Source organism: Neovison vison, chromosome 6, assembly GCF_020171115.1.
Source record: "Neovison vison isolate M4711 chromosome 6, ASM_NN_V1, whole genome shotgun sequence".
Lineage (NCBI taxonomy): Eukaryota > Metazoa > Chordata > Mammalia > Carnivora > Mustelidae > Neogale > Neogale vison.
The window spans coordinates 117,825,240-117,842,353 of record NC_058096.1 but is presented as its reverse complement, the minus strand read 5'-3'; the positions used below and the strand labels follow the sequence as shown (position 1 = coordinate 117,842,353).

The window sequence follows — 17,114 nt, the reverse complement described above, 5'->3', positions numbered from 1 at the left end:
TGTAGTAGGGATTGGGTAGTCAGAATTTAGACTGCTTATTGTTGTGCTGATCTTATATTGAGTATGTGATGGTTAAAATGAGGTTCCTGGATCAGTTTTATCAATTGTGAGGATCAAAATAAATAGAGCATTTAATTATCTTAGTTCTAGAATAGTGATCTGAAAGAAGACAGAGTAGTGACTGCTACTTCAAATTTTGCTGAGTTCCCTCTGGCCTAAAAAAGGAAAAAAACCTTCTTCCCTTGACTTTGATGCCATCACAGATAAACCTTTCACTGGTTGATTAGTCATTCAGCAATTACTATATAGACAGATGAACTGGAAACAATGCTAGGTGTTAGTGATGTAGTGGTCCGCAAAATACTCAGTGGATCCATGCTTGTGGAATTTATGACGTAGTTAAGGAAGATAGACATTAAAGCAAATCCAATGTGATGAATGTTAAAGGAAATAAAGTAATATGCATGGGTTGGGAGTGAGGAGAAGGTGTTCTGAGAAGATGGCCTTTAGTCAGTACTTGAAGTGAGTGTTTGACAGGTGGAGCTGGTGGACAGAAAGTAGGGTGACCAACTCAATACCAGTTTGCTGAGGCCTTTCCTGGGTTTAGTGCTGAAAGTCTGGTGTCCCAGGGAGATGGAATGATTGGTTAGTGAATGGAAAATCTTCCCAGAAGGTCTCTTATAAGGCCTGAGATGGCTGTTAGAAAAAGTGAAAGAATGGACAAAGCTACAGGAGAGCTCTTTAAAACTACAAAAATGAGTATGGAAAGTTAGGGGCCAGCTCATGCACGTACTGTTGAGCTCTGTCTTCAGTCTCTCACTTGAAGGCTTTAAGTGGGACACTGACACGGCAGAGTTTAATGTACTTGTAAGTCATTCCCCCTGCAGTGTGAAGAATAGACTGGGAGGGGCTGAGAGTGCATTTGGGGATAATAAATAACAGTGATTAAGTCGTAGGCTGCAGTGACTTAGACGTTTTGAGAGGCATGGATAGTTTTGAGAATTAGGATATTTAGAGAGTGTGAATACCTCTGAAACAAATGATTTTCAAAAATCGTTTGAACACTGATTTCTTAAAAATGGAAAAACTGACCATTTTTACTTCCATATTTTTGTCACCTGATAGACATTTTAGCAGCAGAACACATAATCCAGAGAGCAGTTTTGTTTTTTTGTTAAACGATGACAGTGGTCTTTTTTCCACAAATGAAGACCAGCAGAGTAGAAGATAGGAAGCGTAGCTTTGAAATTTTGAAGATGATTCTTCTTCCGAGGACAGCAAGAAGTGACTTAGGTCGTTTGTCACCTTGAAAGTAGTCCCACTGCAAGGCTGTATGGTCTTTCCAGTGGTGCTTCCATTCTTCATTTGTTTAGAAATCTTTTTTAAAGTACTGTAGGAGGGACGCCTGGGTGGCGCAGTTGGTTGGACGACTGCCTCCGGCTCAGGGCGTGATCCTGGAGTCCCGGGATCGAGTCCCACATCAGGCTCCCAGCTCCATGGGGAGTCTGCTTCGCTCTCTGACCTTCTCCTCGCTCATTCTCTCTCTCACTGTCTCTCTCTCTCAAAAAAAAAAAAAAAAAAAAATCTTTAAAAAAATGTTTAAAAAATAAATAAATAAATAAAGTACTGTAGGAGACTGCAGCAATTGCTTCAGAGTTGTTTCTTCCCCGGAGGGGAACCGTCCGCCTCTGCCTCTGTTTCCATCACTCCCTTTCTTTCTGTGTCTACATCTGCCCCGATGTGACTGCTTTTCCTTTAAAGAGAGAGAAAGGATAATTCATATATGATAAAATCCACCCTTTAAAAGGTGTACAACTAAGTGGATTTTGTTTTTCTGTATTTGTAAGATTGCATAATCATCATCACCCTCTAAGTCTAGAATGTATTATCACAGAGAGAAATCTTGTATCCGATAGCAGTCACTCATTTTCCCCAACTGCTCCCCCTTTGTCCCAAACAACCACTCATGTGTTTTCTGTCTCTGTGAATTTTTCTGGACACATAAGCAGATTCACATAAAACGTGGTCTTATGTGACTGGTTTCTTCCATTTAGCACAGTGTTTTCAAGGTTGTAGCATGTATGAATACTTCATTTCTTTTTATGACTAATAATACCCCATTTTATGGGTTTACTGCATTTTTTTAATCCATTCATCGATTAATGGAAATAGGGTTGCTTTCACTTTTTGACATGTTAGATGAATAGTTCTTCTGTGAACATTTGTCTATAGGTTTTTGAATGGACATATTCTTACTTCTTTTGAGTATATATATAGGAATGGAATTGCTGAGTCATAGGGTAACTTCATGTTTAACCTTTTGAAGAGCTACCAGGATGTTTTCCAAAGCAACTGTACCATTTTGCAGTCCTGCCAGCGGTGTGTGAGGGTTCCCATTTCTCCCTGTCCTCCCTAACACCTGTTACTTTCTGTCTTTTGAACGTAGCCATCCTACTGGGTATGAAATGGTATCTCATTGGGGTTTTAATTTGCATTTCCCTAATGGCTAATGATGTCAGGTATCTTTGAATGGGTTTATTGGCCATTTGTGTATCTTTTGAGAAATAGGTACTCAGATCCTTTGGGAAAGAATTTTATGTTCAGAGTTGATTTAGAGCAATGCCTCTCAGAATCTTTTGGTAATAAACTAAAAACTTTTGCAAAATACTATAAAATGGAAATAAAAGAAAAACCAGACGTACAAAATATAAGCCCCTTTTGTTGTTGCTGTTGTTGTAAGGGTCAACAGCAAATAATTGCGTCAGATTGCTCTGAAAGTTTCTAAACACTTTTTCTTAATTTCCGTATTTCATTGAGTACTGGTAAAAGAAATAGTCCATGTAGCACTCTTTGAGTGGTACTGCTTTAAATTACTAAAAGGCATTTGAGAAGCAGTGCAGCTTTTTCTGTGTTTGAACTAAGGCATAGCTTGTTTCTTGTGTATTCTGTACTTCCAGCTCTGACTCCCAATTCTAACTTGCTATTGAGGTAATCCCCCAGAGGGCTGGTTTTGAGGCTTGATGAAAACAAGCATTTCATACAGATTTTACATAAGCAAGTTACGTTTTATTGGGATAAGCTAGAGGGTCCAGTTTCAGCAGAAAACAAGGCACCTGAGATTTGCAGCCAGTGAGGGCAGCCTTCTGACCATTTCCCAGTTTTCCTCACAGGAGATTCCCTCAGTGTGGACGACACTGTGCTTGTGAAGGGGAGGTTCCTGCTAGGTTTTCAGAAGCACGGAATGCAGGTTTACCATAAAGCTTCTTATACGTCCAGTCATGTCACCCTTAAATTCCAACGTAGTTATCTTCCTTGTTTGTAAAAATAACTTACCACTTGTCTGTAACATCCTTGTCCTGATGTTCTGTAACATCGTAATTTCTTACCTCATTATTTATAGTTATACGGAAATAAGCATTATTCATTCTCATCCTCTTTCTGACCCTGTAGCCATGAACAATCTGTGAGCATGAGCAGTTCATTATTGCATGTCTTAAAAGTTATAGGAGGTCTAAGCATGCAGGCTGTTCTGTCTCTGAAACCTTTTAGTCTAGGGACACCAAGGAATGCATTCTTACACTATCGTGATTATTTTATGTTTTGGGTGGTGAAATTCTGAATCAGTTGTGGGTCATGAGAAAGTATTTTATTTGTTTATAGTGGCCTTAAACTAATGAGGGTGGATAGAGTATTTTTGAAGCATTTGAAGTGAGTTTGAACATTTGTTAGTCCTTCTGTGTTAGAAGCATTATTTTGGACAATGTCAGATGGATACAGCAAATTAAGAAAAGTGTTCCTTGCAAGCCAGGAGTTTAAATTCTTATAGAAGAAAAGAAAGATGCCGGTGATTGAAGTACAAAGAAGTGTGTAAGTGTAAAACTTACAGATAGCGCTGTATCATTCTGGGTCCGATGAGGAGAGAAACCACACAGTAATTGGAACATGGAAAGAATTACTGACTTTAACAAGAGAGTAGAATATAGAATAATGAGGGATGAGCTAGTAAGAAGTAAATAGCAGTAGCAGGTAAGGAGCAGCTGCTATCCCTAGAGCTCATATCTCAGCACCTAGGAAGGAGCCGTCTTTCCCCTAGAGCTGAGATCCAGATCTTGTTGGGGAGGAATGGCTGTGGATCCTTGAATGGATGTGTTGGCAGAGGTGCTGTGTGGGCAGAACTTGCTGGACATCTGCTCTCTAGGGTACCAGAGAAAGCTGTTGACAGGGATGTGTTAACTCCACCACAGAAGCTCCCAAAAAGAGAGTGGGAGAAGCTGTGGGCTGCCGGATGTGATGCTGGTTGCCTAGCGGTACAGAAGCCTGGTGCTGGAGGAGTTTGGGGAGCAAACACACCAGAACCAGGAAGCAGAACTTTTCTCCTACATTGTCTCCTGCGCCCTCTACTGATATAGCTTAATATCATGCCACCTAGCCAGGGAAAAACACTGAAAGGTCCCAGATCTATTTTCAGAGTAGACAAAAAGGATGAACTTGGAATTGAGAGACACTTAATCAGTAACTAGCATGGGAATGATATTAGTGCTGTCAGAGCTCATAGGAGTAGAACTCCTATGAGGTTATGACAGTTGAAGAAGTAGTAGCGTATGAACTCTTGAAGATCAGTAGGGTGTGTGGTGGTTTGTTTTGTCTTGTTTTAGTTCAACTGTGGTTGACATACAATGTTATATTGCTTCCAGGTGTACAGCATAATGATTTGACACTTTTTAAAGAAAGATTTATTTATTTGAAAGAGTGAGTGAGAGAGAGAGCACACAAGCAGGGAAAGGGTCAGAGGGAGAGGGAAAAGCAGACTCCCCAGCTGAGCAGGGAGCGGGACATGGGGCTCACTCCCAGGTCCACAGGATCATGACCTGAGTGGAAGGCAGCTGCCCAACCAATTGAGCTGCGATTTGACACTTCTGTGCATTATGAAATGCTCACCACAGTAAGTGTGGTTACCATTTGTTACTAGACAAGGTTATTACAATATTATTGACTGTATTCCCTGTGCTGTATTTTTCATCCCTGTGACTTATTTATTTTGTAACTGAAAGTTTGTATCTCTTAATCCTCTTCACCATTTTGCCCAGGGTTGGTTGTTTTTATTGTTGTTGTTTTTTAATTGAAGAGGACAACTGTTTTTTCCTCATTACAAAAACAGTACATGTTCAGTACATGTTCATTTTAAAATTAATTAGAATATGGACAGTTATTTTTGTCCTTGTGTATATTGTAAAAGGATGGGAAAAGCAATCAGCTCTATTACCCTTAAGAGAACCATTGTTAATCATTTGATAAAATATAGCTAGGTAGAGGAGATAGTGGGGGAGGAAAAGCTTTCTATGATGGTGTTTGCTGCTGTTTTTGTAGATTTGTTTACAGAAAAAAATTGGCTTTGAAATATAATAATGTTAAGAACGCCTAGGTGGCTCAGCAGGTTAAGTACCTGCCTTCAGCTCAGGTCATGATCCAAGGATCCCAGGATCAAGTCTGATACCAGGCTCCTGGCTCAGCAGGGAGACTGCTCCTCCCTCTTCCTGTCACTCCCCCTACTTGAGCTCATGCTCTTTCTCTTTCTCTCTCTCTCTGACTAATAAATAAAATCTTAAAAAAAAAAAAAAAGAAATACGATAATGCTAAATGATATATACTAGCATTTTGAGGAACTTTCTGTATGGTGTTCATGTGAAAACGTTTGTGTAAGTTCTTTTTAAAAGTTTTATTATATTTGAATTGTATTAATTTTAAAATTCCAATGTAATTAACCTACAGTATTGTATTAGTTTCAGGTGATTCAGCAATTCTATGCATTACTCAGAGTTTATCACAATAAGGGTACTCTTAACCCCCTTCACGAACTATTTCACCCATCCTCCCCCACCGACCTCCCTTCTGATAACTATCAGTTTTTTCTCTGTATTTAAGGGTATTTTTTTTTGTTTATCTCTTTTTTGTTGTTGTTCATTTGTCTTGTTTCTTAAATTCCATGTATGAGTTTAGTCATATGGTATTTGTCTTTCTCTGACGGACTTATTCCGCCATAACTTTATACCCTCTAGATTGACCCATGTTGCAAATGGCAGGATTTCATTCTTTTTTATGATTGGGTAATATTCCACTGTATTTGTATACCACATCTTTATCCATTCATTTATGGGCAGACACTTGGATTGCTCTTATAATGTGGCTATTGTAAATAATGCTGCAATAAACCTAGGGGTGAATATATCTTTTTGAGTTAGTGTTTTTTAATTTTGGGGGGGTAAATATCCAGTAGTAGAATTGCTGGAATATATGGTAGTTCTGTTTTTATTTTATATTTTTTAAGATTTTATTTATTTATTTGTCAGAGAGAGAGGGAGAGAGAGCGAGCACAGGCAGACAGAGAGGCAGGCAGAGGCAGAGGGAGAAGCAGGCTCCCCGCCGAGCAAGGAGCCCAACATGGGACTCGATCCCAGGACGCCGAGATCATGACCCAAGCCGAAGGCAGCTGCTTAACCAACTGAGCCACCCAGGCGCCCCAGTTCTGTTTTTAATTTTTTGAGGAATTTCCATGCTGTTTTCCACAGTGGCTGCTCCAGTTTACATTCCCACCAGTAGTGCATGAGGGTTCGTTTTTCTCCACGTCCTTGCCAACAGTTGTTTCTTGTGTTTTTTATTTTCCCCTGTCATGTGTGAGATGATGAGATCTCATGGTTTTGATTTGCATTTCACTGGTGATTAGTGGTCTGCATCTTTTCATGTGTCTGTTGGGAATCTGTAGGTATTCTTTGGAGAAATCTCTGTTGATGTCTTCTCATTTTTTTCTTAAAGATTTTATTTATTTGTCAGAGAGAGAACACACCTGTGCTCGAGCACAAGCTGGGGGAGCTCTTCTGCATTTTTTTCCCCCTGCTCTTTTTTTTTTTTTTTTAAAGATTTTATGTATTTATTTGACAGAGAGAAATCACAAGTAGATGGAGAGGCAGGCAGAGAGAGAGAGGGAAGCAGGCTCCCTGCTGAGCAGAGAGCCCGATGTGGGACTCGATCCCAGGACCCTGAGATCATGACCTGAGCTGAAGGCAGAGGCTTAACCTACTGAGCCACCCAGGCGCCCCAGCCCTGCTCATTTTTTAATTGGATTATTTGCTTTTGGGTGTTGAACTGTGTAAGTTCTTTATATATTTTGGATACTAACCCTTTATCACTTACATCATTTACAAATATCTTCTCCCATTCAGTAGGATGTCTTTTAATTTTGTTGTTTCCTTTTGCTGTGCAGAAACTTTTTATTTTGGTGTAGTATTTATGTAACTTAAGTTTGTCAAATAGACAATCACTAGACATCACTTTGGTGCTCTTTAAATGACCTTTAGGAAGATAATCACATTGATGGACTGTTTCATCTTACTAAGTCATCATGCTTTAGTCCTCTTTGTTCAAATATTGTCATATGAATGCTCCTCATAGGAACAGGGTTCTAACAGACTTAATCTGAGAAAACAAATTGAAAAATAAATCTTGCCCTTGTTGAGGTTTAGGAATTAATTCCTCCCTAATTATCAAAGACTGAAGGATTCTCATAAAAGAGAAAGACTTTATAATACCATATTACTGATTATTGGCATTTATACTTTAAAAGTTGGAGAGTAATTCTAGAGAATGAAAATGAAGGTCTTGGTTGTTAACCCACAACTGGACTCATAGAAATAGTCAGGATACATAATGTTAGGTACATTTTCAGAGAAAAACCCTCTACTACTAAATTCTAGACTAGTTCTTACTGACTTATTAACCTTTTAACCAGGTTGGTATAAAGAAGTAAATTGTTTGCTTTCATTTTTTTTAAAACATTATTTTTTTTTTTTAAAGATTTTATTTATTATTTGACAGAGAGAGATCACAAGTAGGCAGCGGAGCAGGCAGACAGAGGCGGGGAAGCAGGCTCCCTTCTGAGCAGAGAGCCCAATGCGGGGCCCAATCCCAGGACCCTGAGATCATGACCTGAGCCGAAGGCAGAGGCTTAACCCATTGAGCCACCCTCATTTTTTTTTTCTTTTTAAGATTTTATTTATTTGATGGAGAGACGCAGAGAGGGAGGGAACACAAGTAGGTGGACGGGAGAGGGAGAAGCAGACTTCCACTGAGCAGGGAGCCGGATGTGGCCCTCGATCCCAGGACCCGATCGTGACCTGAGCCAAAGGTAGCTGCTGAACACCTAAGCCACCCAGGCGCCCTGCTTTCCATTTTTGACAAATTTAAGAAAACTACTAACAGTACTTCTTTTTTTTTTTTTTAAGATTTTATTTATCCACTTGACAGACAAGAGATCACAAGTAGGCAGAAAGGCAGGCATAGAGAGAGGGGGGAAGCAGGCTCCCTGCTGAGTAGAGAGCCTGATGCGGGGGGCTCGACCCTAGGACCCTGGGATCATGACCTGAGCGGAAGGCAGAGGCTTTAACCCTAATAGTACAGTTTTTAAACCTTTTGGATATAAGCTTTGACTTAGAAATATCCAATTTAGGGGCGCCTGGGTGGCTCAGTGGGTTGGGCCGCTGCCTTCGGCTCAGGTCATGATCTCAGGGTCCTGGGATCGAGTCCCGCATCGGGCTCTCTGCTCAGTGGGGAGCCTGCTTCCCTCTCTCTCTGCCTGCCTCTCTGCCTGCTTGTCATCTCTCTCTGTCAAATAAATAAATAAAATCTTAAAAAAAAAATATCCAATTTAAAAATAACTACTCTTCCTCTGATTATGTATGAGTAGTTGTGTAGAAGTGTTTAGAATAATGCTGGATTTGGGACATTTGGTTGACTCAGTTGGTAAAGCATCTGGCTTTGGCTCAGGTCATGATCTCAGGGTCCTGGGACTGAGCCTCATGTTGAGCTTTCTGCCCAGTGGGGAATCTGTCCCTCTAACTCCCCCCACCATGCTTGTGTAAGCTTACCCTCTCTCAAATAAATAAATATAAGCTTTAAAATAAAAAAAAAGAATAGTACTGTTCAGCTTGAACTTGTTGCCATGATGGAAATGTTCTATATCTGTGCTGTCCAGTATGGTAGCCACTAGCCACATGTGACTGCTCAGCACTTGAAATATGGCTAATGTGATTAAGTATCTGAATTTTATTTAAATAGGCATGTATGGCTAGTATGTCTACCTATATTGGATAGCACCGTTTACAGAATACAAGGAAACCAGTTTAAAACAAGTAATTTGAAGATGATTTTAGGAGCAACTCCTATAGGTGGTCAGCTTCTCTACCTGATAGTATTCCATTTCCCCCAAATATCTTAATTTGATATATTTTGAAAATGTTTTTGTATCACTAATGTAATTACTAAAATGTGACGGCGATCCATTTCTTCTCTAAAGGTATCTTAAAAATGCACATCCTGGGTCGCCTGGCTGGTATAATCAGTAGAGCATATGACTCTTTTTTTTTTTAAAGATTTTATTTATTTATTTGACAGAGAGAGATCACAGTAGACAGAGAGGCAGGCAGAGAGAGAGGAAGGGAAGCAGGCCCCCCGCCGAGCAGAGAGCCTGATGCGGGACTTGATTCCAGGACCCTGAGATCATGACCTGAGCAGAAGGCAGCGGCTCAACGCACTGAGCCACCCAGGTGCCCCGAGCATATGACTCTTAATCTGAGGGTTATGAGCTTGAGCTTCATGTTGGCCATAGAGATTACTAAAAACATTAAAATAAAGATGCATATCCTTCAGTGGTGTCTGTTTTTATAGCCTTACTTACACACCCAGTCTTGATTCATTTTAGTATGCATCTGTTGAGCACATACAGTGTGCCATACTCTGTACTGTGTGCTAGGAGTACAAAGATTAATATGGCATAATTGTCATTAGCCATTCAGTCTAGCTGGGATTAAGGGAGAGGGAAGTGGAGTTAAAGAAAAACTTTTTAGTGTTCAGTTTTTAGTTGTTGTTTTTGATTTTCAGTAGGGCCCCATGCCCAATATGGGTCTTGAACTCAGAACCCTGAGATTAAAAGTTAGTTGTGTGCTCTACTGACTGAGTAAGCCAGGTGCCCCTTAAGTGATTGGTTTTTTAAACCTCTGTATGCCATTTGATACTGTTTAGGAATATATATATATACACGTATATGTGTGTGTGTGTGTGTGTGTAAATATATTTTAAATATATAAAATATATTTTTAATAGAGAAATGTATAAAATAGGGGCACCTGGGTGGCTTAGTGGTTAAAGCCTCTGCCTTTGGCTTAGGTCATGGACTCAGGGTCCTGGGATCGAGCCCCGCATTGGGCTCTAAACAGGGAGCCTGCTTCCCCCTCTCTCTGCCTGCCTCTCTGTCAAATAAATAAATAAAATCCTTTAAAAAGAAAAGAAGAAATATGTAAAATATATAAAAATACATTAAAATGAATATATATTTTTTAAAGATTTTATTTGAGAGAAGAGAGTGAGAAAGAGCGAGAGCAAATGGGGGAGATGGGCAGAAGCAGACTCCCCACTGAGCAGAGAGCCTGCTGGGGAACTCAGTCACAGGATCCTGGGATCATGACCTGAGCCAGAGGCAGAGGCTTAACCCACTGACCTGTCCAGGTCCCTGGGAATATATATATATTTTAACTTATCTCACTTCTCAAAAAAACATTTTTCTTAAAGCAAGGAGGGATTTTTTTTTTTTTTTCCTTTCTGTCCTTGCTGGATTATTTTGTTTCATTTCCTCCCATAAGAGGAATGCAGCCTCAGAATTCTCATCACAGCGTACAGGACGTGGCAGCCAGCCACTCGGGAGCCTTCAGAGTAGCTCTGTGAAGTGAAGCCTGCTGGCTGTCAGCATCTCTGGTAGTACCTGGAATATCCTGCCCCCATGTTTTATCTGTGCAAACTGTTCTTTACATCATTTTTTAAGTTACAGTGATGCTCTTTTGAAGGGATAGATGTGATCTGTCACTCCTCTGTATGCATGCATTCATTTAGCGGACATTCATGGATGGCCTTCTATATGGCAGGCCTTTTGAGCACGAGGTGGGAAGTGAGCTATGTCGCTTCTAGAGGCCCACATGCCCTCTTAGTCTCTCTCTTCCATTTTGCTGGTGACTTGTTAAGATAGTGGAACTTGAGAATCGCAGCAGCCTAGATCCATAAATCATCTCAAGGAGAGGAACTAACTTCCTCATGTTTGGTATCCATTAGAAATAAACCTTCATTGTGTTAAAACACTAGGATTTGGGGATATATTTGTTACCAATGCATAGCCTGGTCTGATAAAGGGTTGTTTTTGGTCTTTTATTGGTATGACATTGCTACTATAAATGTTCTTAAATTTGTACACGTGTAAGAATTTCTTGGATTTATATCCAGGAGTAAAATTGGTGAGTTGCAGAATGTAAAAACTTTCCAAGCTGTTTTCTGAAGTAGTTTTTACTTTGCACTCCTGCTAGCAGTTAGGAAAATTCTCTTTGCTCTACATCCTGGATAGTACTTGATTTTGGTCAGCCTTCTTAATTTTTGCCAATCTAGAAGGTATAAAATGGTATCTGCTAGTGGCCTTAGCTTACATTTCCATGATTTTTTTATGAGGTTGGGCATGTTCTTAATTATTTATTTACTTTGTCTTCTACAAAGTGATATTTAGTCATTTGCTAATTATTGATTGGATTGCTTGTCTTTTACTTCTTCTTTTTTTTTTTTTTTTTAAGATTTCATTTATTTACTTGGCAGAGAGACACAGCGAGAAAGGGAACACAGCAGAGGGAATGGGAATGGGAGAGGGAGAAGCAGGCTTCCGGCTGAGCAGGGATCCTGATGCTGGGGTTGGATCCCAGGACTCTGGTATCACGACCTGAGCGGAAGGCAGCTGCTTAACGACTAAACCACCCAGGTGCCCCTTAGGTTATTTCTTTATAGAAATTCTTTGTATGTTCTGAATATAATTTTTGTCAGCTGCTTCTTTTGCAGATATCTCCTGGTTTGCAGTATATCTAATGTTGTCATATTGATCAGTCTTTTCCTTTATATCATAAAGGTAACTCCTCTACATAAAGATACCCTCCTATATGATTTTCTGTAAGTTAGAATTTTGCCTTTCACATTAAATCTTTAATTCATCTAAAGATATTTTTGGTATGGAAGTGGAACTGATAGCTCAGTCTCCCTTGTGTTGCTTCCTAGGAAGTTACAGAAAGTCTTTCTCAGGATCATCCAACAGGGGAGAAGAAAAAGGATATATCTAATGAGATGGGATCTGTTCTCCTCATGCTGGTCATAGGCTCTCCGGCATGAGGAGAACAGATCCCACAGTTAACTGCCCTGCACTACCAGGTTGCAATTGAGTGGGTGGTGTGCAGCTCAGGAATGAAGTGAGGCGTTGTCATGTGCCTCCATTTAAAAGTTGGCCACATCCAATCTAGAACTGGTAGGTGGAGTAGCAGCTTGAGCAAGAGTTAGGTGAGGCTGAAAGGATCCGAAAAGATAAACAAAGGGCGTGGTATCTAGTACAGGATCCAGCTTCTTAGATAAAAAAATGTTCCTGTCAGGGTCTCTCTACATTATTCTATTTCCGGAATGTCTTTGCTCTTCCTGGGCTTTTGCTCTTCCACATAGATTTTAAAATTAGCTATTCTATTTTTCATAAAACCCATCTGGGATTTTGATTAAGATTACTCTGAATCTAGATTAATTTGAAGAAATTTGGCATTTATACAGTTCTGAGTCTTTTTAAATTTTTTATTTTTTTGTTTACAAATTCTTTCTTTCTTCATTTTTATTTTATTTTATTTATTTATTTGACATGGGGGTAGAGCAAGCACAAGCAGGGAAAGTGATAGGCAGGGGAGAAGCAGGCTCCCCGCTGAGCAAGGAGCCCCATGTAGTGCTGGGTCCTAGAACCCTGAGGTCACAACCCGAGCTGAAGGCAGATGCTTAAGCGACAAGTCACCCAGGTGCCCAGTTTGAGTCTTAAGTTCCTGAACGTTAGTATCTCTCCATTTATTAGTTCTCCTTAATATCTTTAATATATTTTCCTCCTGAATAAAGATTCTAGTTCCATGGTTCCCAAACCGTGCCAGTGTACCCTGAGATACCCCCTGAACTCAGAGGCACCATGGTATTTTAAATTTTAGAGAGTATCAGTGATCGTCACCTGTTGAACACTGTGTGGGGTCTTCCAGTCCTAGGGAGTTCCACAGTTTGAACATTAAGTTCTGATACCTCTCATAATGTCTGTTTTTATGAAGCAGTTGCTGTGATTAAAGGTACAGAAATCAATGTGGAACAAAGTGAGGGTGAGCAGTGCTTGAGTTCTTGTATGATGCAGTGCCAATCGGGTACATGTTTCCAGTTTTTAAGTGATTGAGAAAGAAAGAAAAGAAATCTTCAGTTTATGTGTATTGCTTTTTAAAATAACTACTAAGTTTTGGGGACATAAATACTAATACAGTTGTTTGGACCTACCTACTAAATAAATGAAACTGTTAAGAATTTCTTTTAGCATTGTGAATAATCACTGAGAATAGTAAGGACACCATGAATTGAGAAGGTTGGGGAACTTCTGTTTTCGGAACTTAATGTTTTTTTATATTATGTTATAAGTGGTATCTTTTCCCCTTCCAGTATGATTTTGTTTAGTGTACAAAAATGCAGTTGAATTTTGGATATTCCTCTTTATCTTGCAAAATTTGCTATATTTGTGTTTATCTTAATTTATTGTAGTTTTTGAGCTACCACCTCACACCTGTTGGAATGGCTAAAATTAACAACACAAGAAACAACAGGTGTTAGTGAGGTTGTGAAGAAAGGGAGAAAGGGAAACCCTCTTGTACGATTAGTGCGAATGCAAACTGGTGCAAGCACTTTGGAAAATAGTATGGAGTTTCCTCGACTTTAAAGTTAAAAGTAGAACTACCATATGATCTAACAATTACACTACTAGGTATTTACCCAAAGGATACAAAAATACAGATTCGAGGGGCACATGCACCCTGATGTTTATAGTGGCATTATCAGCAATAACCAAACAATGGTAAGAGTCCAAATGTTCATTGACTGATGAATTGGTAAAGAAGATGTGGTGTGTACACACACACACACATACAACTGTTACTCAGCTACCAAAAAAATGGAATCTTGCCTTTTGTAATGATGTGGATGGAGCTAGAGTGTGTTATGCTAAGGAAACTAAGTCAGAGAAAGACAAATACCATATGGTTTTGCTCATGTGGAATTAAAGAAACAAAACAGATGAACATATGGGAGGGGGAAAAAAGAGAGAAAGGGAAACCGTAGGAAACTTAACGATTGAGAACAAACTGAGGGGTTGATGGAGGAAGGTTGGGTAGGAGGTGGGCTAGATGGGTGGTGATGAGTATTAAGGAGGGATCAGTACCCAAGCATATTTTTAGTGTCCAGTGAATTATGTGATTGGGTCTCTGTGGTATCTTATTTATTTCAAGTAGTATTACTCATTCTACTTAATGCTGATGATTATATATATAACTTCCAAAGTTCCAAAATCAAATATACAAAGCAAGGTATATTCAGAGAAATCTGACTTTTTAATTCAGTCCCCTCCATTTTGTTCCCTTTTTTCCCCGAAAGTAACCATTGAGAAAAGTTATGGTTTATGCTTCTTTAAAAAATAATAATAATAAGGTTGTGTGTGTGTGTGTGCGTGTGTGTGTGTGTGTTGACATGCCTTTCCTTTCCACTTAGACAAAGGGTAGCATACCATACTTAAATTTTTCTCCGATCTTGGATTTTCATTAGTAGTATACCCTGAGATCATTCCATGGGATAGATTAATTTCCTCACTCATTTTTACAGTTTCCTGGTACTTGAGTGGAGGGTACATCATAGCTAATTCAACCAGTCTCATATTTATTGCCATTTGAGATGCTTACAGTCTTTTGCTGTTACAGGTAATACAGCCTGTTATTTATGTATGTCCGTTTATATATGTTTGTCTGTATTTTTGCCATTGTGTCTTTGGGATTGATTCCTAGAAATGGGATATCTAGATCTGTACTCCAAAACATTGTGTTGTACTGCTTTCCTATGAAATAAAAGTTAGAGATTATTCAGACCAGTCCTTTTTTCAGGGTAAAAAATCAATGTAATTCACCTCCCCAAATAAGTTTTGAGGGAGAAATTAACAGAAAAAATAAAGGAAAACTGTAATAAAATACGTATTTCTATTTGTAAATGCTTGATCACGACATACTATAAAAATCAGATTGAAATGCCTGTATCTGTCTATTTAGATTCATTAAGGCTTGGCCTTAATGCAGTCTCATGCAGAAGTACAGCTATTGATAACTCCACCAGCGTGAGCATGTCGCTTTAAATGATAAGATATTCCAAATAGTAAATAACAGTAACTTCTCAGTAAAACTGAGCAAGATGAATTCCAGGCTCCTCTTGGTTTCATAGTGGTTGCACAGCTGGAAAATTCAGTGTGTGTTGAAACTGTATAAAAAAATGTCTTTTATAGGGGCGCCTAGGTGGCTCAGTGGGTTAAAGCCTCTGCCTTCGGCTCAGGTCATGATCCCAGAGTCCTGGGATCAAGTCCCGCGTCGGGCTCTCTGCTTGGTGGGAGCCTGCTTCTCCATCTCTCTCTGCCTACTTGTGATCTCTGTCTGTCAAATAAATAAATAAAATCTTTTTTTTTTTTTAAAGATGTATCTATCTATTTTAGAAAGAGCACGCATAAGCAGGGGGCGGCGCAGAGGCAGAGGGAGAGAGAGAGACCCAAGCAGACTCTCCTCTGAGCATGGAGCCCAGCAGGTCCTTAATCCCACCATGAGATCATGACCTGAGCCAAAATCAAGAGCTAAATGCCTAACTGACTGATCCACCCAGAGCCCCTAAAACCCTTTTTCATTCCTTTGGGTGTTTTTTTTGTGCTTTCTCTGTTTCTTGATAAAATTTGTCAGAGGTATTGTACAAGAGATCTTGTTAGATCCGAGATCTAACTTTTAGCTTTATTCATCTCCACTGTATGTATAAGAATCTTCTATTAAGCAATTTCAGTGTTGATCTGAATTATTTTCTTCCTACTTTTTTGGGTTTACTTTCTTGTTTGTTTTTGTTTTGCTTCTTAGGCTAGATGTTTAAATCATTAATTTTTAGTTGTTCTTTTTTTTTTTTTAAGATTTTATTTATTTATTTGACAGACAGAGATCACAAGTAGGCTGAGAGGCTGGCAGAGAGAGAGAGAGGTGGAAGCAGACTCCCCACTGAGCAGAGAGCCGGATGCGGGGCTGGATCCCAGGACCCTGGGATCATGACCTGAGCCGAAGGCAGAGGCTTTAACCCACTGAGCCACCCAGGTGCCCCTAGTTTTTTTTTAAAGTAAAACTTCAGAACTGTAAGTGTCCTTAAGTGCTTTAATCATATCCTACAAGTTTGTGTACGTGTAGTAAAATCCATTTAACATAAAATTTGCCATTTTCCTTTTTTTTTTTTTTTTAAGATTTTGTTTATGTACTTAGAGAGAGAGAGAGAGAGCGCATGAGAAGGGAGAGGGTCAGAGGGAGAAGCAATCTCCCCACTGAGCAGAGAGAGAGCCCCATGTAGTGCTGGGTCCCAGAACCCTGAGCCCAATGCAGGACTGATCTTAGGACTCCAGGATCATGATATGAGCAGAAGGTAGTTGCTTAACCAACTGAGCCACCCAGGCACCCAAACTTGCCATTTTCAAGACTGTTTTTGTCTTCCCAAACAGAAACTCTCTACCTATTAAAACAGTAAATCTCCACTTCACTCCACCATCAGGCCCTGATGATCTCTAATCTTTCTGTCCTGTGAATAATTTGACCACTTTGGGATAGTCACTTATGGATGTGACCATGGAAGTGGTCCATGGATGCCTCCTGGAAGTGAAATTCACTTGAAATTTCAAGTGAAAAGTTGAAAGAGTTTTGTTGAATCTGCAGTATGTTGCCTTCTTCTGTCCTTTTGTGTTTGGCTCCTACTACTTAACGTCTTTAAAGTTCATCCTTATTATAGCACATACCAAATTTCACATCTTTTTTTTTTTGTTTGTTTGTTTGTTTTCTAAGATTTTCTTTATTTATTTGACAGACAGATCACAAGTAGGCAGAGTGGCAGGCAGAGAGAGACGGGGAGGCAGGCTTCCCGCTGAGCAGAGAGCCCAACGT

The 17,114-nt window shown here is 39.6% G+C and overlaps 1 protein-coding gene across 3 annotated transcripts in view; it reads left to right on the top strand.

Moving 5' to 3' along the window:
• PAK2 (p21 (RAC1) activated kinase 2) overlaps positions 1 to 17,114 on the top strand; it is a 95,241-nt gene that overhangs the window by 17,481 nt on the left and 60,646 nt on the right. The window contains exon 1 of one of the 3 annotated variants that reach the window (XM_044252087.1): positions 11,819 to 11,839. The exons of 1 other annotated variant lie outside the window; for it this stretch is intronic. The gene's annotated coding sequence lies outside the window, so the exon portion shown is untranslated. Of the gene's footprint in view, positions 1 to 11,818; positions 11,840 to 16,260; positions 16,284 to 17,114 lie in introns of those variants that run through there. One more of the 3 variants, XM_044252089.1, reaches the window with a different exon arrangement.